Source organism: Palaemon carinicauda, chromosome 29 (genome assembly GCF_036898095.1).
Source record: "Palaemon carinicauda isolate YSFRI2023 chromosome 29, ASM3689809v2, whole genome shotgun sequence".
Taxonomy (NCBI): domain Eukaryota; kingdom Metazoa; phylum Arthropoda; class Malacostraca; order Decapoda; family Palaemonidae; genus Palaemon; species Palaemon carinicauda.
The window spans coordinates 86,765,084-86,790,167 of record NC_090753.1 but is presented as its reverse complement, the minus strand read 5'-3'; the positions used below and the strand labels follow the sequence as shown (position 1 = coordinate 86,790,167).

The following is a 25,084-nucleotide window of genomic DNA, read 5'->3' as shown; positions in this document are numbered from 1 at the left end:
AGTCCAGAATGATTGAATTTGTCAGAGTCCTTCTTGGGAACACAAAATAGCCTTCCCTGGAATTTGATGGACTTTGCTTTCCTTATAACCTTTTTGTTCAAGAGTTCTAAGGTATATTCTTCCAGTAAGGGGGTGGACTGTTGGAAGAATTGAGGAAATGAAGGTGAAGACTTGTTCCATTTCCATCCTAGTCCATTTTATTAGGCTGTGGGCCCAGGGATCGAAGGTCCAACAATCTCAAAAGTGTTGGAGTCTCCCTCCTACCTGAAGCATCTCATTGCTTAGGTGGTCCGCAGGGGTGTCTTGGGAAGCCCCGTCGAGAACCTCTTCCTTTTGGTCTTAAGGTAGTGGTTTGCCTCTCAAACCCTGGGTTAAAAGCTGGTAACTGGGCAACCAGCTGTTGAGGCACCACTTGGAAGGTGGTCTGTGGCTGAGCAACCACTTGGGGCATCGCGGTCATGGTGACTCTAGGATGTTGCTGGGCAGGCCGAGAGGGTAGTCTTGGCTTCTTCGACTTCCGCTTTGGTTGGGAACCCGCATCTGGGGAAGACTTCCTCTTTGAAGAGATGTCCCACTTCGAGAGAAGGTTCCTATTCTACGTGGCGGCTTTCTCGACTACCTCTTTGACCGCTTTACTTGGGAAGAGGTCCTTACCCCAGATGCTGGAAGAAATAAACTTCCTGGGTTCGTGTTTTACTGTCACACCAACAAACACGAACTCCCTACAGGCTCTCCTAGCCTTCATGAAGGCATACAGGTCCTTTACTAAGGTGGCCATATGCATCTTGGCTAGGACAGTGAGCATGGCTGGGGTGCTGTTGTGGCCTGCACACATCTCGATGCAGTTCTGGAGGGACAGGGAGGCGGCAAGCCTCCCTTTCGTCTCTTGCTCTCTTCGCAAGAGAAAGTCCAACAGCTTAGGGAGATTCTCACTGAACTGCCGTCCCGCGATATCTGCATCCAGCTTTCCTACTGATTAGGTTAAGTGGACCTCCTTCCATTCCTTCTCATCCGTGGGCAGGGCTAACGACAAAGGCCTACACTCCTCTAGTGTAGGGCATGGTTTGCCTGCCTCAACTGCCTTGGCAACAGTCTGGAACGCCTTCAACGTAAAGGGGAAGGCTCTGGAAGCAGGAGCAAGAAAGGTAGGGTGTTTCTTGCTCAATGCTAGAACTTTCAAGTTGGTATAACCCGCCTTCTTCAGGCTGCTCAACAAGAGAGCCTGTGCCTTGTCGTGGTCGAAAATCATGACCACCTTCAGTTCTGTCTCTTCCTTTGAAGCTGGCTTATGCTTCAGTCGAATGAAGCAGTCAGGGTAGGCATTAAAGCTCGGCCAGAACTGAATGCCGTCTAGGGGAACTGCTCTCATCTTCTCTGGTAATCGGCATGTACTCCGCGTACCTCCAGGGATTGGTCTCCGAGTAGGTTGGCATATCTTGAACTCTGGGTCGCTTGCAAGACCCTCGGGCGGCGGTGGTCCGTGTCACTTCACGGAGCTCTTGTGAGCTTCGCTTCCCGTGCTTCGTTCTCTTTGCGAAGATTCTCCATCATTGTGGTAATATGAGCCAAAACTGCCTGGCCCATGGCGTCCAATGGAGGGGTAAGAGCCGAAGATGTAGATGGTGTCGGCTCTGGTGCCGGCACGGGTGGAAGGGACTCCTCCACTTTCGACGAATCCACGTCCTCTTCTCCTCCGGGAGGTAGAGTAGACTCTTCCTCGGGATCGCCCCTAAGGAGATCCTTCTCTGTGTCCGTGGACACTTCAGACATCCTTTCCTCCTAGTGGATGTCCATGCCTTGCATCGCCTCACTGACTTCCACCTCAGTAGTGATCTGGACGCAGGGAGGTCCGGGTCGTATCTGGGGCACGATGGCTTCGTTACCTGCTTTGGGGAACAGCAAGCTACGCATCCTGTCGTTTGGAAGGTACGGTCCCGGAGAGTTCTTCTGGAACCCTCGTACCCATTTGCTTAGCTTCTCGCGTGCTGCGTCCCTCGACTCCGATGACTTGGGGTCGCCGAAACCCTCGGCCACCATGGCCAAGCAGACGTTGCAGTTATTGGGGTCCCAATACCGCAAGGTTTCCCTGGTAATGGCGCAGGCGGCATGAGTCCTGCACATAGTGTGACCACAAAATTTCCTACTCTTGTGGTTGCAGATCAGCTCGCACTTCATTTTGGGGTCCTCCTGTAAAGAAAGGAAATTTAAATGAGTATGCGGTTATTCATCACACTTGATAAATAAGTTACATGCAATAAATGTGTTGGTAACTTAACCATTATAGCTTAGGATAGTAAGCTAGAAAGGAAATACGAAAGACACATACTTGTGTCTCCTATCCAGCCAATAGCTGCGACCTCCCCCAATATTAATGTTAGAATTTCCTTATTAAGGGAAAATCAAGAAGAAAAATAAGCTACATGCAATAAATGTGTTGGTAACTTAACCGTTACGAGCTGGGTACTCCAGGTAATTTCATGTTTTTGTGGTAGTGTAATTTTCCTATTTATTGGATGACATTGCAAGGCTAGTAACTTCCTCGAGTCTCTAGACAAAAGTTATTTCATGGACAAACTTTGCCTTAAATACAGCTATTTCTTTATGAAATGAATTTTTTTTTACTTTTTACAAGTGTTTTAAATGCTTAGGCAATTCGTACTAGTTCGTTTCATTATGCTTTTTTGGCAACTTTCAACTTTAAAATTAGTAAACTGAAACCACGAATATAAAGATAATTTTTATTTCCAATTTACATTTCATCTAGAACATTTCACACAGCTGTAACAAACTCCTAAGCAGTCTTCAGGACAGTCAAGCAACCTCCAAGCAATTCATCAATATGTAGTTAAATATTGAGAAATTCATCTTATAGTACCAAAAATTATCCTTGTCAGTAAATCAAAGGTTCATTTTACAGAATAACTTAATTCGGTTAATAAACAATTTAGATGAAAATATTTGTATTGTAAAGTTCAGAAAAATTTAGAAATGAAAAGTTTTTAGTCTTACCACAATACAGTAAGTATCAACCACACTTAACATTTGATACCTCTGGCTAAGTAAATTTGCAATATCAAAATGGTTTAAAGATGAAAAATATGAAAGCAAGATACAACCCTGAGCTCTCTACATAGAAGTAATGATAATAGCAAAGCTGCAATACCGACAAACTTTTAAAGAGATGTTAACCTATTGAGCTGTTACCAGTCAGTAATGGGGAAGCATCCCAAGCTGCTCGTTCACTACAACACTGATTGCAGAGGAGACTTCCAGGGGTAGATAATAGCAGGTAAATTTGCAAAAAATAAAGTTTGTATGCTTGGCAAAAATACAAATTATTTCATATCTGTCATTTGTTCCTACACCAATACAAACTCTCATTCTTTACATAGGCGACTCGTTAGGAGGGTGGAGGTACCCTTTCAAACTGGCCAGAAATTCTTTCAGGAATTGCTGCACTCAGCACTTCTTGAGGTTGAACATGACTGATCTTCTAAATTGAGTAACACATTAGCAAAGGTAGTTTTCATACTAATCCAATTAAAAAACTAGGTCGCCATGAATGGATGGTATTGCACTAAATGTTTAAGGCTATTGAGATTCAAATGCCTATTGTGCAAAATAAATTCTAGATTATGTGGCAAGATGAAGTCACGCCTGTTGAATTGAAAATGAAAGGGACTATTGTTGAGAGTAGAGAGATTAGATAGTGGGAATTGAAGAGTGATCACATTTCCAACAACGGGTTATTAAGTTATTTCAATGTAATATTGAATAGGATACAACCTGAAATAAATTGAATATTTCAAAAAGTGCAAGTTTCAGAAAGGGTAGACTTTTATCTCAAGAGAGCTCAACAATAATGTACTAAAATCACCTCTCGTTTTAAGCTTGTGAATTTTGAGAAAGCATAAAAGAATTTTATGCTTGTGAATTTTGAGAAAGCAAGAAATAATTTCATGCCTGCAGATTTTGAGAAAACATTAAAATTTCAAGTAGCTTGTTGCAAAAGATTCCGAGGCACTATGGGATACCAGAAAATATTGTAATCATCATAATGGATATGCTTAGTGGAACTTCTTGGAGGGTGATGGTTGCTGGTAGTTTTCAGATGAATTGATGTCAAGAATTGAATACTATAAGGTAGAATATTGTCCCATCTACTGTTTATGATGATTATGTTAAGAACTAGGTAATGCACAAGGAATGAATAATGGTACTCGATGGATAGGAAATGAGAGATTGTGCAATCTTGAACTCAGATATAGCTCTAATATCCTCTAAAATGGCTGAAATGCCAGATGATTGACAGGTTAGTACTGGAGGGGAGAAAAGTTAAATTGATAAACCTGAGACTGAGGTCATGCAAATTCAGTGGTGATCAGATGAACTGCCTTATCAGGGTTAATATTACTTAACTCAAGCTTTTAAATATTTAGGAACCATCATTATCAGCAATGGATCACTAGTTACAAAATTCAAATAGAGAATAAGGAGGGAAGAACAAGCAATGGGCATGCTAAAAAGTTTTGAAGTCGAATTTAATAAAGGATAACAGCAGAATCAAAATATACATATCACTTGTTGGATAGATATCAACTTGTGGGCATCAGTAGTGGAATAATGCTGAAACAACTGATGCAAGATTTCAGAGAAAGCAGAGATTGATTTTGGGAATCAAACGGCAGCAGCATAATTGAGGAATACACTCCTTTTAAATACCTGGCTCAAGGCCGAGCGATAGCCTTTCACCGCTGACCGTTTTTCCTCCTAGCGAGTAAAAATTCAGCAGCGAGGGGTATAGGGGCTCCAACCACAGAAGATAGCCCACTTTGCTTGATATACTGAGGTTGGAGATCTCTGGAGGTATCTGGACATGTGTTTCACCACTGGTTGTGAAAATCCTCTTTGGAGATGCTTGATAACCTCCAAGCGTCAAGCCATAGAAATGCAGCTGAGCTATGCAAGACACTGAGGTGTGGTTGTTGTAGCAGGTTGGGAAAGGGAGGCAGATCCCTCCAAGAGTTGGATGTCCTGTTTTTTTGGAAGAAGCCGTCACCTTCCTTTGGCAAGGCTTGCCTATGAAAGAGGACAAGGTGCCAGGTCCAGCTTACTTCGAAGCAGTTGCTTCCTGAGTTTTGTTGAAGCTTCTATATGTTCATGCTTTCTTCCAGGAAACAGCAATGAAAGGAGCAGCATATACAGTTTCAATCCTAACAGCCTTTAGTTGACAACTGAATTCTCCCTTGGAGACCCATCTCTTATGGGTCCTAGGGTGGAAAGTACTCCTCCAAGGTGATGTAACCTGCTGCTTAGACCAGCACCTCTTGCAGATTACCTTAATTGGGATATTTCCAAGTCTGCCCACGTAGTGTCTATTCCTGATGGCCTGGGTTTGACTGCTCAGGTCTATAAACTGGTCCAACCGAAACATGTGCAGCCGGAGGACACTTAGGAGCTGGTGGTATTTACAGTCCAGGAGACATGACAGTGTCTCTTCCCTAATAAGTGGGCCAGAATTTTTCAATAATGAAAATCCAGAAGCCTCACATAAAATGGTCTTCATGGATGAAGCAACTATAATATACTGCTGTAGGAACAGAGCCCCTGGAGCTATGGGTGGCTATCCCTGCTCACATGCTCTACTCTAACAGATAAAGAAGGGTTAAACAATATGGATTTCTTGTGAGCTATGGGGGAACATTGGGAGCACTTGCTGATGGCATGGTAGTGCTCTCATCCCATCCAGGTGAGCAGGATGGTGATTACACCTGCCACGTAGCCACAGGTACCCGTGTGTGCTTGAGACCCAGAGTGCCCTGTGCAAACATAGCAGCACAATATTTGGTGCACTGAACTAACTGCTGAGATCAGGAGAACTAAGCACTCTGATGACAAAGTATGCTGGTGTATCTAAGCTACCCAAGCAGATGGACCGCCAGGGGCAGATGTCTACTCGCACTTTACAGTGTGTTCACCGGTATTAGATTGATTTGGAGTGTTTGGCATCCTGATATCTATGGTCATTGACACCAATATCAATTGTTGTAAATGAAAAATAAAATTGAATTTAAAACAAAAGGAAAATTGTCTTTAAAAAGGTTAGTTTTCAGAAGACCTGCTTCTGAAGTAAATTTAAAAAATACCACAAGCATAGTATAACATTATGTCCAGTATCTTGGCAAGAAAGGAAGCTGCCATCCTCACCTTGAGCCTCAAACACTTACCTTACGCTGCTAAAAGAGGGGCATTTGGTCAACCAATGTCTCCTATCAGGGGTACCAAACAATTGCTACAATATGGCTGTTGTTAGCCAGTCAGAAGAAACTTGTCAACCGTGTGACCAATGTAGAAACGACAGTCTCCCCCTTTCGGGGCATCATGTTATACCTCCATGGGATATAATATTTCTCATTTTTTTTTCAACTAAACTATCCAAATGCTATTGCCAATATTAATAAATTAAAAATTTAAAAAAAAAATTATTACAAAGAATGGGATACCTTCCTAGTAACAACTAAGCTGCAGCATTCTTTGCCAGTAAATCTGCCTTCTCATTTCCAGGCACACCTGTGTGCGCCAGAACCAACCAATAAAAAAAAACCCACTAAAATCTTCACAACTAAAGGGTTATTGGAATTAAAAACCATACCAAGCTTGTGGACACTTCTTGCATCACTAAAAATGGTAAAATTGCCCCCTTTTAATGATTTTTTTTTTATTGCTGTTAGAATACCATACAATTCGGCAGTAAATATAGAAGGTAATCGAGGAAGTGCACCTTTTACAAGTAAAAGTACTACTATATACTCCAGATCCAATGCCATCAGGTTTGGAGCCATCAGTACTGTACAGTATTATAAAGTAGATTCCCTATGTTTGACATGTTTAATAAAGAAACCTGGCTTTCAAGTCAGCTATGTTCTTTTATTATCCCAATAAAATATTTACATTGATATATCTGGTAATTTCCATGTTAGGGTTGATACCCAAAATGGAAGAAAGGTCCGTTTTACTCAAAAACCAAGATTAGTGGTCTGATACGCTAAAGAATTGGGTAGTCTCTGCAGCCTAAACCAAAGAATAGAAGAGTTTCGATAAAGGTCTAAAAGCAATTCTCTGGTATCAAGGAGGCAGCTTGAGATAGAAGTTCTAAAGGCTCTTGTGGCCAATCTGATACCAGTATATAGTAAAGAATCTTAAAATCTTTAATCAACTTGGGGTGGCTGGAGTATATTTCACACACAAACTTTAAAAAAAATATAAGCTTTGTAGAACTTTAAAATGGTTTTGTTGACTGCTCCCGACAGTGTAAGGGACAAAACTATCAAAATATTCAGAGCCACTAGTCATTTTACTTTCAATGCCTTAAAGTGAGGAACCCATATAAACCTGCTGTCAAATATCAATCCTTAAAATCTAGCTTCACTTATATACGAGACCCATTGACCTTTGATGTAAATCAGGTCTGGATGTGCTACTCTAATACAACAAATGGAGAATAAAAGTTTTACTTGTCAAAAACCTAAATCTATTCATATCAGCCCAGCGAATTATTTTGTTGATCGAGAAATTTAATTTTCTCTCAAACATTGATGTTCTAGCTCCAGCAAATATGGAGAGATCAAATAAGTGTTGAGAGAACATCTTGAGGATACTCAATGGGTAATGCAAACAGGGTTACACAGCACTTTACCCTGGGGAACTCCTCCTTGCTGGCAGTTTCATCCACTAACTTTGAAAAATCTATGAAACAAATGCTTGAATTAAAAAAGTTAGCTATCCTCCCAATACCAAGTCATAAATGCTTTTAAGAATACAAAATCTCCATGCAATATCATATGGTTTCTCAAGATAAAAAAAAAAAAAAAAAACCCTCGCATGGTGCTGTTTAGAAGCTAAGGCTTCACAAACGGCAGATCCAAGTCTTTATTATTATTATTATTATAAGAAGCTAAGCAAGATGCTAGAAAGCCAAGGGCTTCAACAGGGAAAAATAACCCAATACAGAAAGTAAAACTAGGAAATGAATACATAGCAAGAGAAGTGATAGTGTCAAAATATTTTAAGAACAGTAACATTAAATTAGATCATTCATATATAAAAAATAAAAACTTAAAAATACAGGATAAATAAGATAGAACAGCTTGCCCAAGTGTACCTTAGAGCAAGAGAACTCTAATCCAAGACAGTGGAAGGCCACAGAGGGGCTATGACACTACCCAAGACTAGAGAATGCATGACTGACATGAAAGTGTGGGGGCTCTCCTGTATTAAGAAGTCCTACTTCTTCAATCCCTACAACTGATTACGCAATATTACCCCTAGTGTTAACTAAAATTTTGCCCCATATAGGATGTCCCATTCAAATCTCTTAAGAGAAAAGTGTGGAATTGAATCACCTCTACTAAATTATACGAGAAGTTATTTGGAGGCAAGTAGAGGAAATTGTGTAATTTCTCCCTATATCGATTTCTACAACCACTGCCTGTAGAGACTTAAATATAAGACAAATTTGAGGAACATCTCAACGAACGTGTATAAGACTTGCACCATGGCTCCCTGCTCAATCATAAGGCGTCCTATAGCCAACACACTCGTACTCTCAGAGGACAGCTCATGAATGAGAAACTGAAGTTCATATTGGGCCCTTAAATCCTGACAATTCCATTGCAAAATGGAGGAAAAATAATGGTTTATTTTCTGGCAGAACCTTAGATGAAGTCTTCTCATTGGCAATTTTTAATCAACAATGTCTCCCAGTGGTTACGTTCGAGAGGGGCTTGATATATTGGGTTGTCCCCCCCCCTTGGACTTGATTATTGAGGGGGATGGTGGACCTCAACTTTAATTAATGATTTATTTAAGTTGTCTTCCAGTTAATAAAAACATCTGCAGACAAGACGACATTTATTTGAAGTCATAACTTTGCTGTTTCTTATGGAAGGGGGCAAGAGATTGAGGTCTTTTTATCAAAATGCACCTTCCCCACTACAAGTGAACCAAGTAAATTGGTTTTAAGTGGAACCTCCATCAAATCAGGCAAGGACACGGCCTGAGATATGTACAGAATGGGGGAAGATGGTTTTTTCATATCTTTGTTCCTCAAGTCTTTTTCTACACTTTCTGGATATAAATTTACAATGGGACTTTAATCTTGTTCAACTACTTTCATATGTTTATGTTGGAAGTGAGGATACTATTTTCGTCTGTTTTGATAAATTTTTCTTCAGAATCAATTAAAAGGGTTGCCCTGCCTTATTTGCTTTTCAAGAGCTCTTTTGTGAGACTCTTACAAAGCAACTCCTATGGTCCTCATTGTCTGAATTTCTTCATCAAAAAATAACTTGACAACCTTTAGATGTAGCTGGGTGTGATTCCCCAAGGTAAATACTGGAATTTTCTGTGTATGGTCAGTGACTTTTTTCAACAGTTGGCACAAACAGCTGGCTAACCTAATTTTTCCTTGTACTTTTGGCTTAAATGGCCATACACTTGGCAATAATAATATCACAATGGTGTATGGTTTCACCTTTAAAGAGAGACAACCAGCTTTAATAAAATTAGGTAGTCTACGCTGATCAAAAGCTGTAACCATAGCAGCAAGAACAACATTCTTGAACACTTATTCTAAGTACTACTACTACTACTACAACTAGAACTATTAAATTCTCAATTTCTCTCTTCCTCCATCTCTAGTAAGCCTGGGATATTTATCACACTCCTACTCTGGTTAAAAATAGCATGCAAAAAGCATTTGGCACTGACCATTCAAAGTGTAGTGTGCTTTCAATCTTTCACTTCTTATTGGGGATAGCGTGTATCGAGAGCCTTTCATTCCCACCCCCACGGGAAGTTTTTGTCAGCCCTCCACATTTTTATTTCCCTATTGGCTTTAAAAGCATTCACATTTCCATGTCTCCCATTTTCAAATTTTAGAATAAAATTTTGTTCATAATTCACTACTTAATAGTTGCCAGGAAGTATATCTGCTTCTCTATTTTGCAATTGCTTCTTACTCTCTTTCTCTACATTATGCGAGTAGGGTTCAAATGTCAATATTAGAACCCAAGTTGGAGTTGACAATACAGAAATCTGTAATTGTATTTTCCTGAAGTGTGGTTTGCACACAGCAGCAAACTGAGATAACCGTCTTTTATCAGAGGATGCAAGCCCTCCCATCTCGTGCGGCTCAACATGTTAAGAGGTTTCAACAGGGACTAGTCCTCTAATTCAAAGAGGGGCTGCCTCTCTAGGAGGGCATACATTGGTCAGTGGGGGTAGTTACCAATCCCATCGAAGACTCCAATGCCTTACATCACTCATTACCTGCAAAGATGGGAGACTAAGATTATTGGAGCCTGACTGAACAGACAGCTGACTTAGACTAAGTCTGCACAATTGGGTCTGCCAGAGGGTGATGGCACCTAAATTTGAAGCATATACGAAACCTGGTCAATATTCTAAGGTGTCATCCACAAAATTCCATTAGAGCCAAGAGAAAACTAAAAAAGCTTGCTTATAGAGGTCCAGTCTTGGTCTCTCAGAACTAGCCTCAGCAGTATGGTTGAACCTGCCAGGATGGATAATCACTCCACAGCCATTGCCCAACCCATCATTGACACACTCAAGCCCTTCTAATGCAGTAATGTGGTGGAAAATCAGAGGGATCCGCCTATAAGCCCCGTAATGTGCTGGACCATCAGAGGGGTCTGTCAACAAGCCCAGTAAGGTTGGGAAGCTCAGAAGGAAGACAGGCAAGCCTGCTCCTGCACCGAGGGAACACTGCAGAGGGAGAACATGCATGAGGGGTGCTGTTGTGAGCCCCCCCCTCCCCACAGGCCCTAGGATGGGAGAGAACTTGCAGTGGATTTAGAAAACCCTGGGGGAATGTGCCCGAACAGGGGGGACACTTGCCTATCAGCTCGATGTGCCAAAGCTATCCCCAGCAGAAGAAAAACTGTCAAGCTGCCACCCCCAAGAACAACGACACACCAGCCTATCCTTTGATGGGGAACCAGTAAGCCCCAAGGAAGGCCAGAGAATCTTGTACAGCAGACTCAACAAGAGGAAGCTCTCACTTTTTTGCTGGGGGGAAACTGGAAGAGCTTCCTGATCCAAAGGTTGCCCAAGGGTTAAAGTATGCACAACTTACAAACCTGAAAAAGAAAAGTTTAATTTTTAGCCAGTAATCCAGAGCATGGAAGAGAAAGTTTGCTCTTAATCATAGCTGAAATCGAAGTAGTGTTGAGGTGAGCAAATGGGGGATGTTACTTCCCCGCAACAGAAAAAACCCAAACAGTTGTCGACACCGTTAAAAGTTCATAGCAGTATTTCAGCTCTGCTGTTAGCATTTCTCCTATGTAAAGAATGAGGATTTGCATTTGTTAGGGTACAACTATAATTTGAGTACTACAGCTCTAAAAATTTTATCTGTCCCTAAATTCTCAATGTTTCAAGTATTTCACGTAAGTGTGATATTCACTCGAACGAGATTTGCTAAGGGTTTTCACTTTAGATATACATAAAATTCTGATGCACTCAGGATTTGCAGATCTGGCAACATGCACGTATAAAGTGAATTATAATTGTACCTACTGTAGGTAACCATATCTAGGATAGCAAAAAATCTTTAAATTCATACAAAACTCAGTTTCTTGTCTTTCCACACACTTACCCACCATCACATTCTGTAAATGTGTACCTGTTAATTTGTCATAATCCAGGTCTCAATCCTGCTGTGCAGCTACCAACGGATTAGGTATAAAAATTTGACTATCCTCAACCTGAAATGATAAAATGCAGTAAGATCACAAAACTTCAAACAATTACGACAAAAAAAAAATTTTACTTCTGTAATATTGTATTTTTCCCAGCTAGAGATCTTTATTAATAAGGATTTCTTTCCAGTACAAGCTGGCCCTGTCGTAGAATCTTCAGAAGAGGTTTCTTCCCGTCCTCTTACACAATGACCTTGGACTATCTCCAAAGAACTAGGTTAGGGAGCAGACCAAGCAGTCCTACTCCATCAGCTGAACAATCAATCCATGGCACCACTCCTCTGATCAGAAAAAAAGGACACTACACATCCTTCTTGTGAATGCATGCACATTCACCAAGCTGCTCTGCAGCAGTGCAATACTGCATGCAACCATGTGAAGCCCCGGGCTTTGCTTACTTCCACAAATTAAGAGGGGCCTTTCGAGTCCCCCCCAACACTTAACCTGGTCTTTCCAAAGACCCTCACGACTCGGAATAACCAGTTGATGTAATTCTTCCTTACACAATAATAATGGTAGACTTTCTTGAACCATTTAAATCCAGCTTTTTTCCAGCTAGGAAATTTACAAGAAACATACCATTTCATGTTGCAAATAGAGGAATCTGTATAACCTGTCCTAATTACAAGTTCAAAGTTCAAAACAATTAACCTGGTAGTTAATCTAAATTCAATACAGTATTTATAGTATAAACAGTTGTTAGGCAAGTCAAATATCTAGCCAAATTTTATCAAGTGACCAGGAGATACTGCAACATGAATACTGTAATATAGTATATATTACAATAGGAAGTTGACAAGCAAAGGCCAAAAATTGGGTTAGGTCAGCATACTCCTCTTGGCAAAGACTCAAGCTCTTCAATAGGTACCCTAACCTTTTGCTCCTAGATTTACTATCGCACTAATTTCATCACATTCCAGGGTCTACTCAGTTTCTTGCCTGTTAAATATCATTTTTTCCTATCCCTTTAATGCTTTAGTGATTACTTCAAAATAAGTTTGATTAACTTATCCAAGATCAAGCCAAGTTTGACATGTGATAAATACCTCGAAGTTATAAATTTCTATACAAGATCTTCAGAGAAAATAGGTATTTTGAGAATTTTGAGTACCACTGACCTTCATTAGACCATAAAAAATATATATAACTTAATAGTCAGAAAAAAAGGACTCATGACCAACATATGGAAATTCATCGTAGTCCAGATTTATTAATCAGATTTACATAATTGTTCATACCCGTAAACCAAAATAACCCTTAGCGATAAAACATTAAATCACAGTTCCTAGAACCAGATGGAAATCAAACAGATAAAATTTACCCACCTGAGCATAAGACTGCAGTAACATCATAAAACTACAAATATAACTCCAGATGCCAAAATACTTTTCCAGCAGTATATTTTGGTTGCCAAGAATTTATTTTTTAAGTCCATAGTATCCAAACAGTTGAGAGTATCAATGTTGTGCTTTTACTTCATTTCCAATTTGTCACACCAGGATACTGGGATGAGGCACATCTGAAAACAATGTATTTTTCTATTTATATGAATCTTAATAGATCTAGATTAAAAGTTAGAACCTAGATAAACTATACCTTAAGGGGGTCGCATAACATCTGTAGAATTAATACTACTTTTAAAGTATAAAATTTTTTTACCAATTTAAAACCTGGTACCACCTAACTTCAGCTAGTACGTTTTATTTGAACAGCATTGGATGTAGCCTTGCCTAGGTGGTGGTTTTAAAGAACATACATACATAACCCAATTAAAGGGATGCACGCGAGTATGTACCTTAAACTTTCTCGACAACAGCCATTATCTTGGGACAAAAGTCAAGTCCACACACCTATAAGAGAATCAGTAACCCCAGACCTTTGAAAGAGTATCAATATTTTCTGAGCAGTGCATATTATCCAAGTGATTATACTTCATTTCAAGCTATTTATCAAAGATTACCAAAGAGTGCAAAATTTGATAGTGTAACCCAAAATAAGGTCAAATGAACTACTACAGACTGAAGGCTGCATTTAACATGATTGGAATAGTCACAGCTTTTCAGGTTTCCGAGAGCATTTTTCTAGTTAATGAATTCCTTTACCATTAAATTGCAATATCCATTGTTGTACATTCATGGTCTCCTATCCCTCCCCTTGACTGCAAACAAATGCTTTAATAAGCTTTGAAGTCCCTTGTTCTCAATTGATAATTACTACTCACTGATTCCAAGAATCTGTCTACTATCCAGTGTGTTCTGTCTCCCCTTTCACTTGACACCAAACTTTAATGATCCATTGTTTTCTTAAATTGTTACCAATCTATAAAAATCAGAATCTTTCACTTAGATGTAGTATTGTAATCTTTCCCTTCTGTTTCACTGGGCACCAAACACGACCATTTTCTATGAAATTATGAAGCAAGACTGATTTTTAACTACAATACTTAAAACTAGTAATGAAAAAAAAAATCTGACTCAAGAACGTGGATGCGGGCATCGTTCGGTTATCCAAATACCAAGTTTCCAACAAATCAGTCTAATATTTGGTGATTATGCAGCTTTTGAAATCAAATTATTAACTAAAATCAATAAGGGTCTGACAACTTTGTTCAGTGATCAATAAGTCATCTCTTGTCTACTTATCAAATTTTATGCTGATCTACTTATTAACAGTTTTCACATTAATCAATTACCAATCAGTGAGAATTTTGGACACTCAAAGGGTCTTTGATAGATACCGACCTGTCGAATGTACCCATTTCATGACTGTTCACAAAAAACAGTAACAGTAGGAAAAAAAACGTACACACCAGAACACTAGAACATTTAACCGGCATTCTGCCAGGAAAAATTGGAAAAAGGGGATGTTAAAGACAGTGATCTGAACTTATTATAATCAGTTGGTAGCAGGAACTAGTAAATATTCGAATTATTAATATTTATCATCTATATAATCAATATATGTTAAAGAATGCAGTTTGAGAATAATGCCAATTACAAAACAACCTAAACAAGTTGTACTGATAATTCAAAGCCTTGCTAAAACTTTACCACTACACTTTCAGATTTGTATATTTGCTAGAACTAAAAAGTGTTTCTTGAAATGGCTCGTGCAATTTCTTGCTACATTTCCCACTTCTAATTTTGCTTTTTTGATAACTTTCAAAATTAGTAACGAGAAATTGTCATGCACTACATACGTTTTACAACATACCGTCATTCATTTTAAAGAAATTACACTATTGCAGAATATTTGAGTGACTACATACAATATTAGACAAGCCTAGGGAATAAAGTTTTAACCCTTCATTTGAGAGATTGAATAACATACATTCATAAGCTGACTAAGTTGGGAATTTATTATAATTGTACCCTAAAAGTATAAAGTTGAAAAAAGTTTATCAATATTTGTGTCAGACCCTTAATGTTCATATAAGATTTGGAAGGTTTATTTTACACAACTATTTCAATTTTATAAAAGACAACCCCTCCCTGCACCTAGATAATACCTTACTCTCATTAAGCAAGGAAAATCTTTAAGGCCTCTATACAGTACCCTTTACTTCATAAAGATCGTAAAGATAATGGCTGTTAAAAGTAGCTGCATCCACAAATTTGTGCAATAACATTGTTCTTAAGTTTTTTTTTTTTTTTTTTTTTTTAAATTGGGGTAAATTTCTTTCAACTGTTTGAATTCATTCAGGCCCATTTGATTTACCAATCACAATACTGAAGATTTAATTTTAATTTAAAAAAAAAAAAAGAATTCGGTTGAAAATATGGCAATTGATGCTAAGCTAAATTCTAAGTTTACAGCTTCAAGGTACAGCTACTGTATTTTGCTACAGATATTTGTCAAAGAGAAAAGATACATGTACAGTACATACAATATGTATTATGAACTTTAGAAGAAATCAAATATCTAGCCAGATTTTAGAGTGGCCTAGGGATACTCACCGTGACTACTGTACTTTCAATTACTGTTAGAAGATTGACAGACCAAGGGAAAAATATTGGGATGACTGCCCAAGATTAAATGCAGCTTGGCAACGGATGGAAAGCTTCGAGCCATTTAAGGGATTTGGATACCCATAATCATACCACACTAAAAGAATAATGTAAAACATTCCTACAATAATATTGACTACGCATTTCTGAGCGATTTGGTAACTATGCAATAGCGCCATCCGCATGCAACCCACAGAACAATAAATGCATGCAAATTTGATAATTAATGGGGTGGAGATGCAAAATTCTCCAACACGAAAAAGGGGTACTCAACTTAATCGATGAGGAATAAGCCGAAGCATCCATGATCGTAAATCGCTCAAAAAGCTAAGAAAAACGGGCAGGAAAACTCAAAGTGTACTTCAAAGATGGCAACTGCGAAAGGGAATTGATCAACAGCAAATGTGTTAGTTGTAGCATATTGAGATCGGTAGTTGCTATCACGCTCTCGCCCAAGTATCCTATCCTATTGCCTATCCTTCAAGACAAGGTTAACTATTTGGTAAAGGATAACCATGACATACTATTAACATGTCCCTGTTTTATACACAACGTCTCAAGATATTCGCTCCCGAGGTTAGAACTCTTTGATACCTTGAAGGTAAAATTTCTCTGGTATATCAAGTAGAAGATGCCAATGAACTTCCATCAGCACGGCATGACTCAGCACAAACTTGAATGCAGCATGGCAAAAGGATGGAAAGCTTGAGATGAACAGAAACTTAATCCTTTGGTTTTGGATTATTTGCTAGGCAATTCATCCAAGTTTTTTTTGACAACTTATTGCTTGTTTAGTTATCCCATTAGATTCATAAATGTTTTTCCTATTCCTTAAATGCTAATTACTCAATATACATATGCATTAATTTACATACCTTTAATCAAAATTCCTGTACGAGTTCGTCAGCAGACAACATTAGTATTAGGTCTGTAGATCACTGAATTCATACAAGCCATTAAATTACCACCTGCAAGAAATTTATACAACAGTAAGTCAAGTAAAATTCCTCGGATCAACAAATACTAAAACCCTACATCCATACCTAAATTTTGAAATAAAATGGATTTTGACATAGGAAAAATCTATTTTTGGGTGAGATAGCCATGTCGTCCTGATGGAAGTTCCTTCAGGCAGGTTCCTACTGTATATTATTTCTGCGAGTGATATTACAAGAGAATTACCCGCAGGTATCACAGGGCTCTAATCCCCGGAACAACTAGCCTAAGATATCGTGCATAATCAGGGATGTATCCGTAGACAACCATAGATATCTGCACCCCAAACAGACTTAAACCAGTCTAGGAATCTAAGGAGGAGGATAGGCAAGGAGTCATTACATATCCTGTCCCTTCATAGTACTACTCGTCCCTGATAAACTCATTCCACACAGTAGCGCAACTGCCGTGAGAAGAGACATCCGACGAGGCATCGGGGAGGGACAACATAACGGGTGGCCCATCAGGACGACATAGCTCACCCAAAAATAGATTTTTCCTAGGTCAAAATCAGTTTTTTGGGCTCGAGCCAAGTAATCCTGGTAGAAGTGCACCTGAGAATTACCTATACCTCGGTAGGAAGCCTCAAAGGGAGAGGTACCAATACCGAAATGCACTTACAGGATTACTCTGTTAAGCACAGGTATCACTCAACTATATATCCCAGAACAGTTCGGAGGCAGAATTGACAAGCATGATGGTCCGACAAGGAGGTAATAAAGACCCGAGGGACCGCCCTTCGCAATTAGAAAAACACCTGATGCTAGTGTCGGGAGCTCTAAAGGGTTCGAAACTTAAGGAGGCATCAAAGGCGAGGCGTATGTAACCAACGCCTCATGTAACCAAAACTCACCTTGAGATTAAATCCAATCATGTTCAGAAAGGATAATAATGAGAAGGCACACTTAATGATAAAGCCACTACAGTAATTATAATTATAATAGTAGGGTGTACAAGTAAAAGTCATGGAACAATTCACATCCTTTTACTCACAATCAGTGCCAAGGTTAGCAAGTAACCATCATTAACCTCTCATGGAAAATTTTTGTACTAAATAAATGCATCCCGTCCCTACCCATACATAAGGTAGTATAAGGGGGTCAATCACATGACAAGGAACCATAGGAAACTTATGACAAGGTAAACCTGATCAAGTGAAACATGATCACATTTTACCAAAAGAGGGATTAATCACCAAACCAAATGAGATATAGCTTAACGACATTTAGACAGTTAGGCTGTAGCACTGAAGGAACACAAAGCATCGTAAGACACCTGGGAACCTGAAAAGGAAATAATTATGTGCATTTTTCCTTTTTTCCTTGAAGCAAAAACTTCTGTTTACTCATTGCTAATAACGAGCTGAAGGAGTGCCCTAGGATGCATTTTGGGCGGCGATGTTGCCGCGGGTTTGATAACCCTTCCTCAACCAGCACAAAATGGCGTGGTTCCTCCAATTGCTTCACATAATGCCTGAAGAAAACCCAAGTGGACTTCCGACCAGTATATGTTTGCAGTCCCTCAATGGACATATACTGGAAGAGTTCAAGAAGGAAGACGCATCTTTAGGGCCGAGACCCGATGTGTTACGAAGCAGGTCCGATCCTCATACAAGTAATCAATCTTATTTTGTAACTGGTTTAGAGACAAATCAGACCCCACTACCATTTTGAAACAAAAGACTACCCATAAACTGCACTGTTCTCAGCAAATAAACTTTTGGACAGTGTATTGGACAAAGGAAAGGATCACCTTGAAGGTTAACTATTTTCCATAGAGACCAATGTGAAAAGGGAAGTTAATTTTTAGTCAGAAAAATGGGATCAGGGTATAAATTAACCTCACCATTATCCACAAATTCAATGTGGTTCCCGTCTCTAGAAATCGTTACGTCACTAACCCGAGCACCGGAAGCCTTCGCAATTAAGACGACGACTTTCTTAGTGGGATCAAGAATAGAAGCCTTTTGATTGCCTATTTCCGAAGCAAATTGCAAAACCTTGTCAAAAGACCAAGAGATACGCTTCAGTGGAGTCAACAACCGTAGCCTTGCACAAACCTTCGGAACTTTGTTGAAGAGATCAGAGTAAAATTCGACATCAAAGGCGTATAGTATAGATCTAGTTAATGAATCCCACTGTAAGCTAGTAGTTAGTTGAAATTCAACACAGTATTTATAGTATAAACACTTCTTAGGGAAGTCAAATATCTAGCCCAATTTTATCAAGTGACCAGGGGATACTGCAACATGAATACTGTAATATAGTATACATTTCAATAGATGGTTGACAAGCAAGAGGCCAAAAATTAGGATAGCTCAGCATATGCATCTTGGCAGAGACTAGTGCGCTTCAACAGGTACCCTAATCCTTTGCTCCTAGATTTACTATATTCTATCAGACTAATTTCATCATATTCCAGGGTCTACAAAGTTTCTGGTTTATCAAATATCAGTTTTTCCTATCCCTTAGATGCTCTACTGATTAATTCAAAATAAGTTTGATCAACTTATCCAAGATCAAGCAAAGTTTGACATGTGATACATACCTTATGTTACAAATTTCTATAAAAGATCTTCAGAGAAAATAGGTATTTTGAGAATTTTGAGTACCACTGACCATTTGACCATAAAAATATATATAACTTAGTCAGAAAAAATGACTCCTGACCAACATATGGAAATTCATTGTAGTCCAGATTTATTAATCAGATTTACATAATTTTTCATACCCATAAAACAAAATAACCCATAGCAATAAAAAAATTCTTAAATCACAGTTCCCAGAACCAAATGGAAATCCACCAGATAAAATTTACCCACCTGAGCATAAGACTGCAGGAACTTCATATAACTACGAATATTACTCCAGATGCCAAAATATCTTTCAGCAGTATATTTTGATTGCCAAGAACTTTCTATTTTTTACGTCCATAGTATCCAAACAGTTAGAGTATCAAAGTTGTGCTTTGACTTCATTTCCATTTTTTCACACCAGGATACTGGGATGGGGCGCACCTGAAAACAATGTTTTTTTCTATTTATATGAATCTAAATAGATCTAGATTAAAGGTTAGAACCTAGATAAACTACCAATTCATGACATACCTTAAGGGGGTTGCATAACACCTGTAGAATTAATACTACTTTTAAAGTATAAAATTTTTTTACCAATTTATAACCTGGTACCACCTAACTTCAGCTAGTAAGTTTTATTTGAACAGCATTGGATGTAGCCTTGCCTAGGTGGTGGTTTAATAGAACATATACATACATAACCCAATTAAAGGGATGCACGCAAGTATGCACCTTGCACTTTCTCGACAACAGCCATTATCTTGGGACAACAGTCAAGTCCATACACCTATAAGAGAATCAGTAACCCCAGGCCTTTGAAAGTATCAATATTTGCTGAGCAGTGCATATTAACTAAGTGATTATACTTCATTTCATGCTATTATTTATCAAAGATTACCAAAGAGTGCAAAATTTGATAGTGTAACCCAAAATAAGGTCAAATGAACTACTACAGGATGAAGGCTGCATTTAACATGATTGGAATAGTCGCAGCTTTTCAGGTTTCCGAGAGCATTTATTCTAGTTAATGAATTACTTGACCATTAGAGTGCAATAACCATTGTTGTATATTCCTGTTCTCCTATCCCTCCCCTTGACTGCAAACGACTGGTTTAATCAGCTTTGAAATCCATTGTTCTCAACAATTGATAATTACTAATCACCAATTCCAGAATCTTTCTACTATCCAGTGTGTTCTGTCTCCCCTTTCACTTGACACCAAACTTTAATGATCCATTGTTTTCTTAAATTGTTACCAATCTATAAAAATCAGAATCTTTCACTTAGATGTAGTATTGTAATCTGTCCCTTTTGTTTCACTGGACACCAAACATGACAATTTTCTATGAAATTATGGAGCAAGACCAATTTCTAACTACAATACTTTAACTAGTAATAAAAAAAGAAAAAAAATCTGACTCAAGAACGTGGATGCGGGCATCGTTCGGTTATCCAAATACCAAGTTTCCAACAAATCAGCCGAATATTTGGAGAGTATGCAGCTTTTGAAATCTCAAATTATTAACTAAAATCAATAATGGTCAGACAAAATGAAAAAAAAAAACTATTGCATTTTCAGGAAGAACAGTTGAGGCACCTTTTTCTATATTTGTCTTCACACTAATGAGCAAAGTATTAGGATACCTACGCCACAGTTTTATCCTTGGCACAAACCTTGATGGTCATAGGTCAAACTTCTTGGGCACTCAATTTAAAGCTCCCACTTCTTTCAGATTTCCTCTTCAGATAGGTTTAGCATTTTATGGAGCTGAAGCAGAAGGTGCCGAAGGCGCTGCTCTGGAAGCGGAAGGCGCTGCTCTGGAAGCGGAAGGCGCTGCTCTGGAAGCGGAAGGCGCTGCTCTGGAAGCGGAAGGCGCTGCTCTGGAAGCGGAAGGCGCTGCTCTGGAAGCGGAAGGCGCTGCTCTGGAAGCGGAAGGCGCTGCTCTGGAAGCGGAAGGCGCTGCTCTGGAAGCGGAAGGCGCTGCTCTGGAAGCGGAAGGCGCTGCTCTGGAAGCGGAAGGCGCTGCTCTGGAAGCGGAAGGCGCTGCTCTGGAAGCGGAAGGCGCTGCTCTGGAAGCGGAAGGCGCTGCTCTGGAAGCGGAAGGCGCTGCTCTGGAAGCGGAAGGCGCTGCTCTGGAAGCGGAAGGTGCCGAAGGCACTGCTTTAGAAGTGGAAGGGACACGAGCTGCATCAAGGATCAAGGTAAAGCCATGATTACACAAACCTCGAGGAGGATCTGCAATCCAGATGTAGTATGCAGATCGACTGTTCGGGATGCCGACATCATTCTCTCTGCACTATATTTAACCTGGATAGGTATAGTTATTCGACCACCTTAAAATAGGTAGGCTACCTTGAGTCGACCTCGACCCGAGGTCCAAAATAAAAACATGAAAAATTAATTTACAAATAAATTCACAATCTTTTAATAGCACAAAAATCTTTAAAAAAAGTAAATAGAAGCAAAGTTCAAAAAGAGTATTTATTACAAATAAATTAATAAGTATACAAAAAATGACCAAAAAAAAAAATTCACCAAAAATCTAAATATGGAAATAAACTAAAACTATTCTAAGCACTTATTCTATGATAATTGAGCACCATTTTCTGAGATCCGGGGAAAGTTTCCTGAAATGAGGAAAAAAAAAAAAAAAAAATTTTTGGCTAAAAAAATTTATCCTCTTTTCAACATTTTTTGGGGTAGGTAAATGACAGTTAGTGGCTGAAATTTTTACAGGATATTGTATTGTTGTACAACAAAAATATGTAAAAGAATCTGCACTTGGATAATATTTAATGTTTTATAAAGTGGCAATTTTTTTTTTTTTTTTTTTTTTGGCAGTTATATCATGAAATTTTTTAAGACAAATCCTTATATCCATTGCTGAGCATGGTATTTATGCATGGAAATATCAGAAATTTTATAAAAAAAAAAAAAAAAAAAAAAAAAAAAAAAAAATACAGAACTATGACAGCTTGTGTCAGATATGCTCTCAAAATGGGTGCCAACCCCACCACCTTGGAGGGTCAAATCTGCTACCTGAAATGGAGAAAGATATGTCAATATCAGCGAGTCATTTACTACATAATTGTTCGAGGATTTGCAGAAAAATAATATGGTAGCTAGAATTGAAGTTTATAGATATTGAAATTAAAAAAAAATTAAAATGATGATCATAATGAAATTATCATAAAGGTACAAACTTACAAAAACGGGAGAATTTATAAGCTATTTTATAAAAAACATAAGGTGTAGAAGACAATTCACAAATACTTTACAACAATCCTTTTTTATACACGTCTAAACACTAGTGCACATTCGATAATTACATAAAGTGATATTACATAACTTACCTTAATTAGGTAGTGATGGGTCGAGCTCGACCCAAGTGTATCTCAGAAATAGCACAAGGAAAAAGAGCTGGGATGAAATGCGTCCTCACCCAACTGCTGCGCACACTGAACTGAGGTCTTGCAGGTCAACATCACTCACAACCACTACGGATGAAAAATTATGGCAAATTTTTTTTTTTTTTTTTTTTAAACCTCGGGTCGTATACGACCCACCACACCTATCCTACTCGCCCACATCTTCCACTGCTACCCTGTCAACACTAAGTTTAGGTTGCAATTTCTTTAGTTTTCCACTCCTTCACTTGGTTATCAAGTGCTTATCTAGTTTCTGAAACCAGGAGTTATATATTCTAAACGTGTCGTCTGTACTGTAATATATATTCACCATCTTCATTTCTAATTCCAAAATCATACAAAAATAAGCAGATATATAGTACTGCCCCGTGGCCAAAAACTAAAGTGGTAAACCTGTGGCCTATCAAGGCTTATCCTCTAGCTATTATCGCTGCTTTATCAAAAGTCGAAAGCCATTTCAAGCTTTTCTGATATACTTCTTAAAAGACTATGGTTTGTACTAGTGTAGGAACAGATTTTTATGCTTTATTATTGACAATTTCCTTTGAATCAAGTAGAATCATCTCCAGTTTGATCATAATGCCCGCTTGTACCCTTGACCCACAATCAAATAAAATTAAAAAGTTGACTGAGGTCAGGGGAAAAAGGACAGCTTAAAATTCAACTAAAGGCAAGAACACTGATGCTTTGGTCTTGCACACTACATGCTTTAGTGATTTCTCCAACTTAATTATATTCCTAATCCTTGATAAGGTACCCAATTTACTAGATCCCTAAGATTACGGAACAATGCAATAAAATTTGTAAAAATAAGACATACTTTTGTGGAGTTTTCTAGAGAAAATTAACTTGTGCTATAGCGAGTCACTACCAAGAGAAAAACCATGAGTTGACGTTGGGCATTGCCGTCAATTATATTCAAAATATTGTACCTTTAAAATACACGTGTACCAGTCTGATATTTCAACCTTAAAATGTTTCCACCAGCCATAAAAAGTTACCATAATCAAAATCCAGTACCATAGTAGTAATGAAACAATTAAAATACTGGCGCTTTGTTTATCAGGACTTCTGGACATATTTCAAAACCATTTTCTATGGAGTCTTCTGTAGCATTGTTCATTGTATTACAAAATATCTCCTTAGAGTATATTTGCTTCTATGTTACTATGCCTAAACACTTATTGGCTTTATTTCTGTCGTAACCCGCTTCACTTCACTCTTATGTCCTGGCAAGAAAAATGTGTTATGCTACACTTAATCTCATGGGTTAGTATTTTGAGTTATTGAAATCACTTAGTTATACTGGTTTTTGCTCTGCCGTAACTTGCTTTGCTTGGGATTCAACATTTACTCGTTCCTGTTCTAGCAAGCAGAACAGGTTTTGCTAATATTTTGGCCCTGTTCTGGCAAGAATAGGTTTTACTAATATTTTGGCCTTTTATTAATTCAATTACTTAGTTCAATTATACACTCTTAAAGGGGCCAAATTGTAACCTTGTGCCCCAGCCTCGGTTAAAAAATGGACTACTTCCATTTCCCATTATCTGACTATCGAACACTTTTCTACCCTAACCATCGTTAACAAAAGAGCTATGATTAACTTCAAAATAATATTGAAGACAACCAAAATAGTTTAATATATAAATCGTGGGGTCCTTTATTCTGTTTGAACATGCGACTTACTACAGAAGCACCACCTATCAGTTTTTCTTGGCTAACAGGTGAAAGGATGCTCCCATTGCCTGTGCAAAGATGACATAAGGAACAAAACAGGATTTTATCAAAATCTAACTCGAAGGTTCCACCAGTATATGGGATTCAAAATAGTGAATTTGCAAAGACCTTAATTTATGAGAGTTCCAATGACGTAACCAACATTGCACCATTCTACATGGAAGACTAACTTTAGGTAGTTTAACCATGAAGGTAAAATGTATGACAGCTACATACCTATCAGGGAGCAGATCTTCAGTGGCAACCTTGCTTCTAACCCAATTATTTCATGTCGAAATAACTCCGTATCTGGAAGAGATTTATATAAATCAATATCTGGAAAAATTACAATACATAGGTAACTGGTCAGAATTACCCAATTGAATTCTGTAAACCACTGGATTCCTAAAAATATTGTAAAATTTTTCATAGCCTGTTTACAAAGAGCTAGAGCCATATTAAACATTTTATATAAATTTCAGCTTTGAGGGCTAGAAACAAGGAAAATGGAATTTCTTTACCATGATAAAATACTATTACAATACCACAAAACTACCGATAATACCAGACATTTCAGGACA

At 38.4% G+C, this 25,084-nt stretch overlaps 1 long non-coding RNA gene across 1 annotated transcript in view; it reads right to left on the bottom strand.

Annotated features, from left to right (window-relative positions):
* LOC137622853 (uncharacterized) overlaps positions 1 to 24,815 on the bottom strand; it is a 29,242-nt gene extending 4,427 nt beyond the window's left edge. The window contains exons 1-2 of the long non-coding RNA XR_011040497.1: positions 24,741 to 24,815; positions 11,705 to 11,786 (exon numbers count right to left, since the gene is read on the bottom strand). This is a non-coding gene — a long non-coding RNA (uncharacterized lncRNA). The remainder of the gene's footprint in view (positions 1 to 11,704; positions 11,787 to 24,740) is intronic.
* Positions 24,816 to 25,084: the final 269 nt, after the last annotated feature.